Below are 13406 nucleotides of genomic sequence, written 5' to 3'. Positions count from 1 at the left end.
AAGAGCAAACATTTTGCAACAAGGATGGTGACAGGAAGGGTGGAATCATCCTGGCTTTGAAACAACGTCATCTAACATCCCAGCAAACGAATCGGAATGAAAGTTCATTAAATAGCCAATGCTGTCTAGTCTCCCTGCAAAGCAAATCAGGATGAACGCTCAATAAACAGGCTATCTGGAAGCACCCTCTGGTCAACACTTTTGTGCTGGTTGTGCAAAGCCACACCTTCCTTCCTTGAGGCAGGGGTTTGCATGGTGTTGATTGGCTAGCCCCTGTGTCCGTCATGAAGCCACCCGCCCACCCCATATCATCTCAGAGCATTACGATGGTAATAAAACACCAAGCAAACATTTGAGCAAACTTGGAGGAACTTGGGGGTGGGGGAAGCAGCAGACAGCCCTACTGGGGCGTGGGAAAGGTGACCAGGGGGCCCAGAGACTCCGCGAGACTTATTACAGGAACAAAGTCATGGGGTTCAGGAGAAGTCATCCCACATAACAGAAAGATCCACCATTGCCTCGAGGGTTGCCAAGTCAGGAGCATCTCAGACCCTTGTGATGTCATAAGAGAGGCCCCTGATGATGTCACAGGGAAGGACTCTGGAGATGGAGGTTAATTGGGAGAATGGAGCAGAGGAGGATAGACCCCCACACCCAGAGTTTATTTGCTATAATTTGCAGCCAACTCCGACAAAGCTGAAGCTTGTGCAGTCTTCTTAATATGTTGTTGTTGTTGTTGTTGTTGTTGTTGTTGTTGTTGTTGTTGTTGTTGTGACTCTTGCCCACCTGGCAATTCAAGCCCTCCACCTGCCCCCTGGTCGGTGGCCGGGCAAACCTAGAAAATTCAGGTCAGACCTGGAGGTCTGGCAACCCTAATTAGCTCCTATTTGTATCAAAGGCAGATTTAGGGCAGCGTGACCAGTTGCCCCACACAGGGCTCCCAGCTGAGGGGGCGCCTTTCCTACTCTTTCCCAAAGCCTAGTAAGTACACTGGTACCTCGGATTAAGTACTTAATTCATTCCGGAGGTCTGTTCTTAACCTGAAACTGTTCTTAACCTGAAGCACCACTTTAGCTAATGGGGCCTCCTGCTGCCACTGCGCCGCCGGAGCATGATTTCTGTTCTCATCCTGAAGCAAAATTCTTAACCCGAGGTACTATTTCTGGGTTAGCGGATTCTGTAACCCGAAGCGTATGTAACCCGAGGTACCACTGTACTTGCTTTAGGAAGGCGGTGTGAGGGCTCTGACAGGGTCCTGGAGTCCTCCCTTCTCCTTCCCTGTAAGTACTTGTTCAGCTTTGGGAAGGGGCTCCTTCCCAGAGGAGGGAGTTGCTTACCCAACTTTGGGAAGGCAGCACGAGGGTTGGGGGCGGGCATCAAATTTCAGCCTTGCACAGGGTGCCATATTACCAAGGTCCACCCCTGTTTGTATGAAGTGTAAGACTTCTGCCCACACACTTCCAGGCATTTCTTTGCTTAAGGACTAGGAATATGAGTGATGGTTGTTTTCTAAAGCAGTGGTTTAGACCACAACGCCACCCACTCAGCACCACTGAGCCTCTTGGGCTTGCTGATCGGAAGGTTGGCGGTTCAAATCCGGGCAACAGGGTGAGCTCCTGTTGCTCTGTCCCAACTTCTGCCAACCTAGCAGTTTGAAAGCATGCCAGTGCAAGTAGATAAATAGGTACCGCTGCAGCAGGAAGGTAAACAGTGTTTCCGTGGTCTCTGGCTCATCACATTGTGCCAGAAGTGGTTTAGTCCTGCTGGCCACATGACCCGGAAAGCTGTCTGTGGACAAACACCAGCTCCCTCAGCCTGAAAACGAGATGAGCGCCACAACCCCATAGTTGCCTTTGACTGGACTTAACTGTCCAGGGGTCCTTTACCTTTTTTAAAGCAAGCAAGCCATGGTTTTCCTCATGCTGCATTCTGCACCTGATACTAGAATCAGCACATCAGAAAACACTCTTTGTGTTCTTCTCCAAAGTGCCTGGAAAGGCAATTCTGGATGCAGTTCCTTGACCATAAGCACTGTTGAACACAGTGGGGTTTTCTTCTGAGTAAAACATGCATGCAATCACAAAGACTGACAGTCCAAAGAAAGGCATCTTGCTGTATCCAAATAGGGCTGTGCTGAAATATTTATGTACACCCTAAATAATAGATTGGGTAGTGGCAAAAAAAGAGAGACATCTCATTTTATGTACGTCTTTGCTATCATGTTTCATTTTTAGCACTGGAGCAGGCACAATAGTTTACGGAATGTAACAACTGCATCCCCATCTGAAGCAAATAATAATAATTCCCCCCCATCTCCTTTTTTAGTGTCCATCTTTTCAGCTTTTGTTATTCCTCATCCTAAGGGGAAGAACCACACAGCTGGGTCCAGAAGCTCAATCGGTCAACATCAGCATTTGCCTCACGTCTTATTTGTGGACACCTCTGCAATTAAACTCTCCAGATCATCTGCTCCATTTTGCATTATGTTGACCCACTTTCCGGCTGTTCATTAATAACGTTTGTTGTGCGGAAAGGGGTCCCCATCACTCAGTCTTGCTAACGCAAAGCATGCACAAAAAAGGGGCCCAGGCCTCACATACTCCCAGGGGACACGCACACCACCTAGAAACCTCCAAATTTGGTACAGAGGAGTCCTAAGTCAGAGGTGAGTCAACTCCAGATGTGCAGGGTCAGTATTGCTCTCTGTGAGACCCCACCAACCTGGTGCAAAAATCACACACTCAAAAATCACACACCCAGGAATTTGTTTTGAGTATTAGAACTGAATGGAAATCTCCGTCCTTCTGCTCCGAAATCCACTCCTGGTTACCCCAGGCATTCTTCATTTCAGAGGCTTACCAGAATGACATCTCCACCTCCGCAAATTTGTCATTTTGGTGCACAATTCTGCCTAATATACACACTTTTGCAAAGTCGTTTCCCGTAAAAGAACGCATTCTTCTGTTATTTTCATGAATGAATGCATTTAAACACATGCGCATTTCCCCCCTATGCATTTCTTGAATGGAGAACTGCCTTATGAAATTCAGAGAAGTAAAAAATGTCAGCCGGTTGCTGTGTTTCGATCCCTGGATTGTTCTGGAAAGGGCAAATTGGACAAGTTTGCCTTTCAAGGTGAAATGAGTTCAATTTCTCCCTCACCGCTCCCTGCCAGTTCAAAATGGGCTGCCCTGCCCTGCGGTTCTGTTGAATTCCCCCTCCCCACCCCCTAGTGCTATTTAGCTGGAGAGGGAAAGGAAGTGGAATGGAGTATCACAGATGGGGGCAAGGCTGGCTGCTGGAGCCCTGAGCACTCCACGCTACGACATTTTGCTGCAGCGCCCATCCTGGTGTGAGCTTATAAAAGGGACCAGCTACCAAATTCGCCTCACTTACCCCATGGTGGGCCATTACTCCTCCTTTACATCATTTCTCTCCCCACCCACACCTTTAAGCCTCCACAATGTTTTAAAAATCACTTGGTCTGTGATTATGCCATTCCTGACGGTTGCAACAATAATCCCCCAAATTCATCGCACTGAACCTCTCAGGGTTCCTTTCAAGAACTGTGCCTTAATGAAACCACGTAGGTTTGTTCCATATCGCAGACTCCTGGTGGTTTCCTAATAGCCAAGTTGCTCCAGCATTAGCGTCGCCGAGTTTCTTTTGTCCTCACGGTCTGATTATGCCTGCTAAGACATTACAGCAATTTTTAAAAGCAGGTTTGATGCCTCTGTGGGGAAAAGAGAGAGAGAGTGCAAGAACACTCCTGAGCGCCACCAAAATGAACAACTCTCTGCATGACATTGAAAGGCAAAGGCATTTCAAAGGGAGGGAAAAGAAAGTGTTCTCATCAAGTGTGTAGCAGTTTTCAGGATCAGAGCAACCCACGAAATCTCTGGAAGCAAATAAATTAGGGTGTGGGTATTTTGACATTTGAAAGGGGGGCGAGATATAGACTGGTCAGGAGACTCCCAGCAGAGTTTAGGCTTCTAAGCTCAGTTCTCTGTCTAGTTGGGGCAAACATTATTGCTCACCTAGGGAGACTGGATATTTTGAATATGAGGGCCTGAAGACATGCATGTCACCAAAGAAGTTGGTTTAAATAAATAGATGCACATTAAAACAAATTGGGACGCGGGTGGCGCTGTGGGTTAAACCACAGAGCATAGGACTTGCCGATCAGAAGGTCTGTGATTCGAATCTCCGGGACGGGGTGAGCTCCCGTTGCTCGGTCCCCGCTCCTGCCAACCTAGCAGTTCGAAAGCACATCAAAGTGCAAGTAGATAAATAGGTACTGCTCTGGCAGGAAGGTAAATGGCGTTTCTGCTCTGGTTCGCCAGAAGCGGCTTAGTCATGCTGGCCACATGACCCGGAAGCTGTACGCCGGCTCCCTCGGCCAATAAAGCAAGATGAGCGCCGCAACCCCAGAGTCGACCATGACTGGACCTAATGGTCAGGGGTCCCTTTACCTTTTAAAACAAATTGCCTATTGAATTGTGAATAGCCTTCCAAGGATTTGGGGGTATTTTTAACGGAAAAGCAGCCTCGAAGGCTGGATTCAGGTGAAGAAAAGGAAGGAAATGCTTCATCCGTTACTTTCTTGCCATTGCAAACTTTTGCATCTTTCCCCATATACATAGAAGGGCCATAAGGAGAATGGAATTATTATTATTAATAATTTTCCAAGTGGAGCAGGGGAGAGCGGTGGGAGTTTTATTGCAAAAAAAGGGGGGCAGTGGGGAAAGGGTCAAGAGTACCATCTCTCAATGCTGCTTCTCAATTCAAACTGGCAGGTTTCAGAGGTCCCATCTCCCCCCCCCCCCATCTCAGGTGACATCCCTAACAAGTGGCTATCCAACCTCTGCTTAAAAACCTCTGAGGTCCACCACCTTCCAAGCGAGTCCGTCCCACTGTCTAACAGCTCTTACTGATGTTTAATTGGAATCTCCTTTCCTGTAACTTGAAGTCATTAGTTTGTGTCCTACCCTCCGGAGCAGGAGAAAACAAGCTTTCTCCATCTTCCACGTGACAGCCCTTAAGATATTTGAAGATGGCTAGCCTATCTCCTCTCAGTCTCCTCTTTTCCAGGCTAAACATACTCAGCTCCCTCAACTGTCCCTCATAAGGCTTTGCTTCCAGACCCTTAATCATCTTGGTCTGCCCTCCATATAAATGGAATAAACAAATGATTTTTCTACCAGGAGGAATCCGCTGAGAAGGTTAGATCTGTGCCTTTAAACAGAGCACCATGTGCCATTTTCCCATCTCAGCCCAGCTGCCAGTTCTGATTACACAGAGCATTTCTTGAAAGAGAAACACTTTCCAGTAATCTCGCTAACCGTCACACCTTTTCTGGCATATACAGGTCACTTTTAGGTAGCAGTTCAGTCTGCCAAGGTCTTTCTCATTCATGAAGTGGGATAGATAGCTGTCATTACCGCCTTCCGCCTTTCGAGAGCCTAACTAGACGTTTCAGGGGATGCGTGGTGGCTGCCAGCATCTACTGAAAGAAGACTAACAAATGTGTATTTATTACCTGCTCCACGAGCTAATTGCGGAGAAAAGACCTAGGTGACCTTAAGCACACACACAAGGGTTGCAGAAATACCCATTTGCAGGTAGCTGTGGGTGGCCCAGCTTGGACACAGCAGAGAGAAGGACCCAAATTATCTCATCTGTTGCTTTGATGTCTTCCTTTCCCTGGAGCCAAGTTCCATCACTGGAGCAGTTATTGGCAAGATTCCTGGGGATTTTAGGAAGGAGTTCAATTAAGTGGCAGCAGAGTATGTTCACAGTAAGAGAGCTGAATTCGTACCCTTCCTCTCTTTATCCTCGCCCACTCTGCTGCCTGCTCTGTACCAGGTACCTGCCCTCTTGTTCTTACACTGTAGCATGCCAAGAATCTGAATGTTGTACAGAGGATGGCATCAGTGGTACGGTCACCTCCGAGGCAGAGATGAGAAGAGCCCATCATTTTTGGGGAGGGGGAGGAAACAACCCCCACCTCATCTGCAGAGCTGAAGGCAAGAGGATTTGTGCAGTTAATTAATTGCCAATTGATGTTTACATAGCGGCAGGGATAAAATCGACAAAAATATTTATGAATTGCAGCACGAAGACCACTCCATGCAAAGAGCAATAGATTGCAAGAACAAATATAAATATGGATTAAACAGCTGAAGACTGGGTTAAAAATAGTGGTTTAACCTCAGGCACCTCAAGCTTTACCCAGAGATAAAAGATTGACAGCACTCCTGAAAGATGTTCTGTTCTAGTTTAGCAGATCACCTGAGAGGGAGGAAGAATAGCAACTGAGCACCTCACCAGAAGCCCTTTGCTGTCTGTCTGTCTGTCTTATTATAGAATCATAGAATTGTAGGGTCATCTAGTCCAACTCTCTGTAGTGCAGGAATCTCAACTAAAGCATCCACGACAGGCGGCCATCCAGACTCTGCTTAAAAACCTCCAAGGAAGGAGAGTCCACCACCTCTCATGGGAGTCTGTTCCAGTGTTGAACAGCTCTCACTGTCAGAAAGTTTTCCTGAATGTTTAGTCAGAATCTCCTTTCTGGTAACTTGGGATCCATTGGTCCTAGCATCCAGAGAAGGAGAAAACAAGCTTGCTCCGTCTTCTATGTGACAGCCTTTTAGATACATGAAGATGGCTATAATATCTCATCTCAATCTCCTCTTTTCCAGGCTAAACATACCCAGCTCCCTCAACTGTTCCTCCTAAGGCTTAGTTTCCAGACCCTTGTGTTAAGAACAACAACAACAACAATATTTATTACGGCCATAGGCCCATACAGGTAAAAACAACACATAAATAACAGCTTGTGCACATGGGAAAAAAACAGCCGCTAAATCACCACTATAACAATAAAATACTATAAAATAGAATGGCATACTACGCCTTAGTTAGCTTGTAGTGCTCCTTGGCGTCGCTTTTGGGTAAGGACAGCGACCAGCTACTTGATTATCTTGGCCTCCCTCCTCTGCACACGTTCCAGCTTGTCTTTATCCTTCTTAAACTGTGGTACCCAGAACTGGATACAGTACTCCAGGTGTGTTCTGACCAATGCAGAATAGAGTGTTACTATTACATCCCTTGATCTGCACACTAGACTTCTCTTGGTGCAGCCTAGAATAGCATTAGCCTTTTTTGCTGTTGTATCACACTGTTGACTCATGTTAAGCTTGTGGTCCGCTAAGACCCCAATATCTTTTTCACATGTATTACTGGCAACCCAGGTGTCCCCTATCTTATACTGGTGCAGCTGGTCATTCCTGCCTGTTAAGTATCATTGTTTAATTGATGCTGGAATTGGAATGGCTATGTGTATTGCTGAAAGGTTTAACATTGGAATACTGCCTAAGTGTAGAACCCTAGCCATAGGTCAGGAAGGTAGAGCAGCCTACCATAACCTGGTGCCCTGCACATGTGCTGGACTGCAACTCCCATGCAGGAAGAGGTGCCTTTTGCCCATTGGAAGGGATTGGGCAGAAGGCAGGGAGGCTAACTGTAGGCGGCACCAGAGTCAATGACAAGCAGGGCCAGTTAGAAGACTGATAGATGATATAATAGCCATCTTCAAATACCTGAATGGCTGTTGCATGGAAGATGGAGCAGGCTTGTTTTCTGCTGCTGCAGAGGCAAGGACCCAAACCAATGGATTCAAGAAAGGAGATTCCGACTAAACATTAGGAAAAAAGTTCTATGTTAAGAGCTGTTTAGCAGTGGAACAGGCTCCCTCAGAAGGTGGTAGACTCTCTTTCAGTGGAGGTTTTTGTTTTTAAAAATGATTTTTATTTGATTTTACAAGTGTAGAATTATGACAAGACAAAATACAGATCCGTTTTTAGAGATTTCTCTGAATCTCCAGTCTTCCCACCTCCCATTCATGGGTCCTATTGTCAACCTTTTCAACTGCGTATTATTTCATAATCCATATTTTATATCTCTCTGTATTGTCCACGATAACTGCTACATTACAAATGTCATTAAAATCCTGCTAATGTTTTCATACCTGCTTACAGTAGTCTCCTAGATAAATTTAAATTTCACCCCATTCTTTATTGAAGTTTTTGTCCTCTTGGTTCCTGAGCTTTCTGGTCAATTTTGCCATTTTGGCGTACTCCAGCTGCTTGGTTTGCCATTCCTCTCTGGTAGGGATTTTGTCTTCTTTCCATCTCTGGGCTAGTAACATCTGTGCGACTGTTGTTGCATACATAAAAAGTATTTTCTGCTCCTTTGGGATATCGGTACCTACAATTCCTAATAAAAAAAGCTTCTGGTATTTTTATACAGGTTGTTTTTTAAAAGTCATTTCATTATATATCATTTCCCAGAATGCTTTTATTACCTTGCATGACCTCAGTGGAGGTTTTTAAATAGAGGTTGGATGGCCATCTGTCGGGGATTCTTCAGCTGTGGTTCCTGGACTGCAAGGGGTTGGACAAGATAATGGGCAGGCAACCTAAGGCCCGGGGGCCGGATCCGGCCCAATCACCTTCTAAATCCGGCCTGCAGATGGTCCGGGAATCAGTGTGTTTTTACATGAGTAGAATGTGTGCTTTTATTTAAAATGCATCTCTGGGTTATTTGTGGGGCATAGGAATTCGTTCACCACCACCCCCGCAAAGTATAGTCCGGCCCCCCACAAGGTCTGAGGGACAGTGGACTGGCCCCCTGCTGAAAAAGTTTGCTGACCCCTGGACAAGATGAACCTCAGCAAGTCCCTTCCAACTCTACAATTCTATGACTCCATGATGTTGTTGTTGTTTAGTCATTTAGTTGTGTCCAACTCTTCGTGATTCCATGGACCAGAGCACACCAGGCACTCCTGTCTTCCACTGCCTCCCGCAGTTTGGTCAGACTCATGCTGGTAGCTTCAAGAACACTATCCAACCATCTCGTCCTCTGTCGTCCCCTTCTCCTTGTGCCCTCCATCTTTCCCAACATCAGGGTCTTTTCCAGGGAGTCTTCTCTTCTCATGAGGTGGCCAAAGTATTGGAGCCTCAGCTTCATGATCTGTACTTCCAGTGAGCACTCAGGGCTGATTTTCTTAAGAATGGAGAGGTTGGATCTTCTTGTAGTCCATGGGACTCTCAAGAGTCTCCTCCAGCACCATAATTCAAAAGCATCAACTCTTTGGCAATCAGCCTTCTTTATGGTCCAGCTCTCACTTCCATACATCACTAATGACTCCATGATACTTGATCCCAGCTTTGTCCCCATTCTCCTCCTCGCTGCTGAGTTCTATAAGGACAACACTGAGACTCAGGAGAAGGAAGCTGACAGGCTGGGCCACTCCCTGGGCTGGTTGTACCTACATATGAAGGCAGGCAGGTGGGAGCTGGCTGGAGGCAGACTGTGGTTGGTGGGACAGTGTCCTGTTTAATGGACCGATCTCCACTGTCTACAGGGTATCAGGTTGGGGGAGAATTCTCTTGACATCTCCCCCCCCCCCCCCCCGCTCTAAGAAGCATGGATGGGAGAGATGTTCTTTTTAAAACACAGAACCTGAAGCATGCAAGGAATGAGCCAAGTGGCAGGATGAAATACGATCTGGGCTTCATTCCTATAGATAGCCTGGCACACAAGGGGCAGAACGTGTGCGTAAGGGTTTGGTAATTGCCTCGGAAGATGGCATTCTGCCAAGCTCACTTCGCTCGTTCATCTCCAGGCATTCTGAGGGCCGCACTGCATAGCTGGGGAATGGAATTCCGATTGGTGCCGGGAGGCCGATCTATACTAAGATCCTGTAAACGTAGGCAAATGGAGAGTGGTCCACAGGGCATTTTGCTTATTTGGTAGGTGTTCCCGGCCCAATTGCTGGTGGCACATTAATACTCGGGAGGGGGGTGGATTGCAAAATGTTAATTAAAAGCAAACAAACCTCAGGGGGTTGCACCAAATTGCTTGGGGCGGGGAAGATGCAGCTGGAAAGGCTGCCAGGAACAACAAAGGAGGGATGAGTAAAGTCAATCTGTTGCCAGCTGAAATATATTCGGAGTCGAGAGTGGATTTCATGCTCTTTATTCAGCTCATAGTGGTGAGGAGGAATGGAAGTTCCCCCAGAATGTCTGCTTTATATACGTTCTTTACACAATGGGCCCCACGTGATTGGCTAATTCGGGGATTCTCCTGTAGGCCAATCAGGTTGCGGGTTCACTTCCACCTGGAGCTGGATTGGGTGGCTCCTGTGGACCAATCAGACTGCTGCATTCTGAATCCTATTCAACTCAGTACATAACACCAGCCCAAGCCAATTTCACATGTACTTCACTCCTAAGTCCATCCCATTTTTGGCATCAGCATATTTAAATAGTATCTCTCAACACATGATTTTTAAAAACATATACCGGTATGTCAGTATAACAATGTCTGGAGGGACACAGCTTCCCCTTTCAGAAGGATGGTTTTGGTTCTGGGTAGGGAGTTCCAGTTTCAGAATTTAGGAGCCACCACTGAAAAGGCTCTCCTACAAGGTACCCGGAGAAATGCTTTCTCTCAAGATATTAGGTGATGGGGAGTCTCGGGAAAAGGGTGTGCTTCTAATTTAAGGAACAACTGCTTCCTGGTTTACTGGAGAGCCAGTGTGGTGTGGTGGTTAAGAGCGATAGACTCGTAATCTGGTGAACCGGGTTCGAGTCACCGCTCCTCCACATGCAGCTGCTGGGTGACCTTGGGCCAGTCACACTTCTCTGAAGTCTCTCAGCCCCATTCACCTCACAGAGTGTTTGCTGTGGGGGAGGAAGGGAAATGAGAATGTTAGCCGCTTTGAGACTCCTTCGGGTAGTGATAAAGCGGGATATCAAATCCAATCTCTTCTCTTCTTCTACTGATCAAAAAGCCTTTTAGCTGATTAATCTGACTGACTAAATGAGAGCCCCCCGATAACCCAAAGGAAAGGAACCCATATGAGAAAGATGCACAGGGCATCTGCCTTGCAAGCAGAAGCTTCCAGGTTCAAATCCCGGCCTCTCCAGGTAGGACTGAGAAAGATTTCCTGCCTGAAACCCTAGTCAGTGTAGACAGTACAGAGCCAGATGGACCAAAGGTCTGAGCTGGGATGAGGCAGCTTCCTGCACTCCTATGTAAAAGGTAAAGGGACCCCTGACCATTAGGTCCAGTCGTGACCGACTCTGGGGTTGCGGCGTTCATCTCGCTTTATTGGCTGAGGGAGCCGGCGTACAGCTTCCGGGTCATTTGGCCAGCATGACTAAGCCACTTCTGGAGAACCAGAGCAGTGCACGGAAACGCCGTTTACCTTCCCACTGGAGCGGTACCTATTTATCTACTTGCACTTTGACATGCTTTCGAACTGCTAGGTTGGCAGGAGCAGGGACCAAGCAATGGGAGCTCACTCCGTCACAGGGATTCAAACCACCGACCTTCTGATCAGCAAGTCCTAGGCTCTGTGGTTTAACCCACAGCGCCACCCGCGTCCCTCTGTACTCCTATGTAGAGCATGTTTATCCTGGGATGGGCGCCATATTGCTAAATGTGACTCTCTTGAACGCGGCTGGTTCAGGGTAGCTGCCTCGCCCCTTCCAGAAAGAAGCCGCTTCAGTCGGCAGGCACTGTCTGCAAGCATTTAAGGGCCCGTGGCTGAGCTATTTGGGAAGAAGGAATGGCAAGATAATTGAAATCTTCACCTGTTCTGGTGCAGCTATTAAGCAACCCCGCAGGGAGCTCCTTTAATTAGCCGCGCCGCAGTACCTAATTCAGTGGAGACCCTCAACGAGCTTCTTAATCAGGTCTCCACAAACAACACAGAGGAACGGCACTCTTCTGGGAAAGCTCCTGCCCGACTTTATCGTTTCCAGGCACAGAAGGCAACGGGCTTTCGACCCAAATGCAGTTGCAAGTTCAGCTGTTTCCCACTGCTGTCCCAGTAGCCCTTCTCTGCCTCGGCCCAGCGAGAGGCACAGCAAGATGGGGACATGTTGTGAGTACAAGAGTATACCTGAAGGAGCGTCTCGACCCTCATCGTTCAGCCCGGACACTGAGGACCACCTCCAAGGGACTTCTGGCGGTTCCCTCACTGTGAGGTTGCAGGGAACCAGGCAGAGGACCTTCTTGGTAGTGGCTCCCACCCTGTGGAATGCCCTCCCATCATATGTCAAGGAAATAAACAACTGTCTTTTAGAAGACATCTGAAGGCAGCCCTGTTTAGGGAAGTTTTTAATGTTTAATGTTTTATCGTGTTTTTAATATTCTGTTGGGAGCCGCCCAGAGTGGCTGGGGAGGCTCGGTCAGATGGGCAGGGTATAAGTAATAAATTGTTGTTGTTGTTGCAGGAGGGTGGACAGCTGTTCTGAGGAAAGGTGGGATATAAATGCAATGTTACCTTATTCGGATCTGACCCAGCTAATTCCTAACAGAATTAGAGTACAGTGGTACCTTGGGTTACATGCGCTTCAGGTTACAGACTCCACTAACCCAGAAATAGTGCCTCAGGTTAAGAACTTTGCTTCAGGATGAGAACAGAAATCGTGCTGTGGCGGCGCGGCGGCAGCAGGAGGCCCTATTAGCTAAAGTGGTGCTTCAGGTTAAGAACAGTTTCAGGTTAAGAACGGACCTCCGGAACGAATTAAGTACTTAACCCGAGGTACCACTGTAGAGAAAAGGCAGAAGAAAAGTACCATATTTACTTGTTAATCCGCAGCAATTTTTTTGCTCTTGTTAATTTCGGATCCAAAAAATGGATCTTCTAGTGTCAGATGGGCAGGGGAATAAGAATAAGAATAAGAATAATACTCACTTTAGTTGGGCTAGCTGCCTGACAGTTTAAACCAGATGTGGGGAACATTTGGTCCTTTAGGCTGTGCACATTTAAAGCACATCTCCTCCCAGCTTGCAAAGGGAACTGTAGTTCATTCAGGGGGCTGGGAATTGTACTTTTGTGAGGGGTAAACAACAGTTCCCAGATTTGGAGGAGGTGACTGTGTTAAATGATTGGTGTGTCTGCAGCTGCAGATTAATTTCCAGGCACCTTGCATGCACCTTGCTGTGATTTACCAACACCAAAAAAAGAGAGAGGAGAATACAGTTTGCAGAGGGAAGGAGACAGCCAGGCCCGTTTGCAGATATCTCATGAAACAGCTGCCCCTCTGCACTTTTATGTCACAGCTTAGTGCAACACGCACCAATTTGGAGGATTTCCTTTTGACCGACTGATCTCCTGTCAACCTTCCAAACAGGTCTGTATCTGCCAGGGTCGCTCCAGGTCAGGGGCAGTGATTTGGGCAGAGACAAGCAAGCAGATTAAAGGCAAAAATGAGGTGGGTGGGTGTGTTGAGGATCCCATTTTGCTCAGCTAAAGAGAGCTCTCAGGAAAAGGTGCTGCCGGATATCTAAAGCTGCGTCCCGTCCTCATGTTGTGCGTAAGTGCAATG

Source organism: Podarcis erhardii, assembly GCF_964252035.2.
Source record: "Podarcis erhardii genome assembly, chromosome: 16".
Lineage (NCBI taxonomy): Eukaryota > Metazoa > Chordata > Lepidosauria > Squamata > Lacertidae > Podarcis > Podarcis erhardii.
This window is presented reverse-complemented; position numbering follows the sequence as displayed.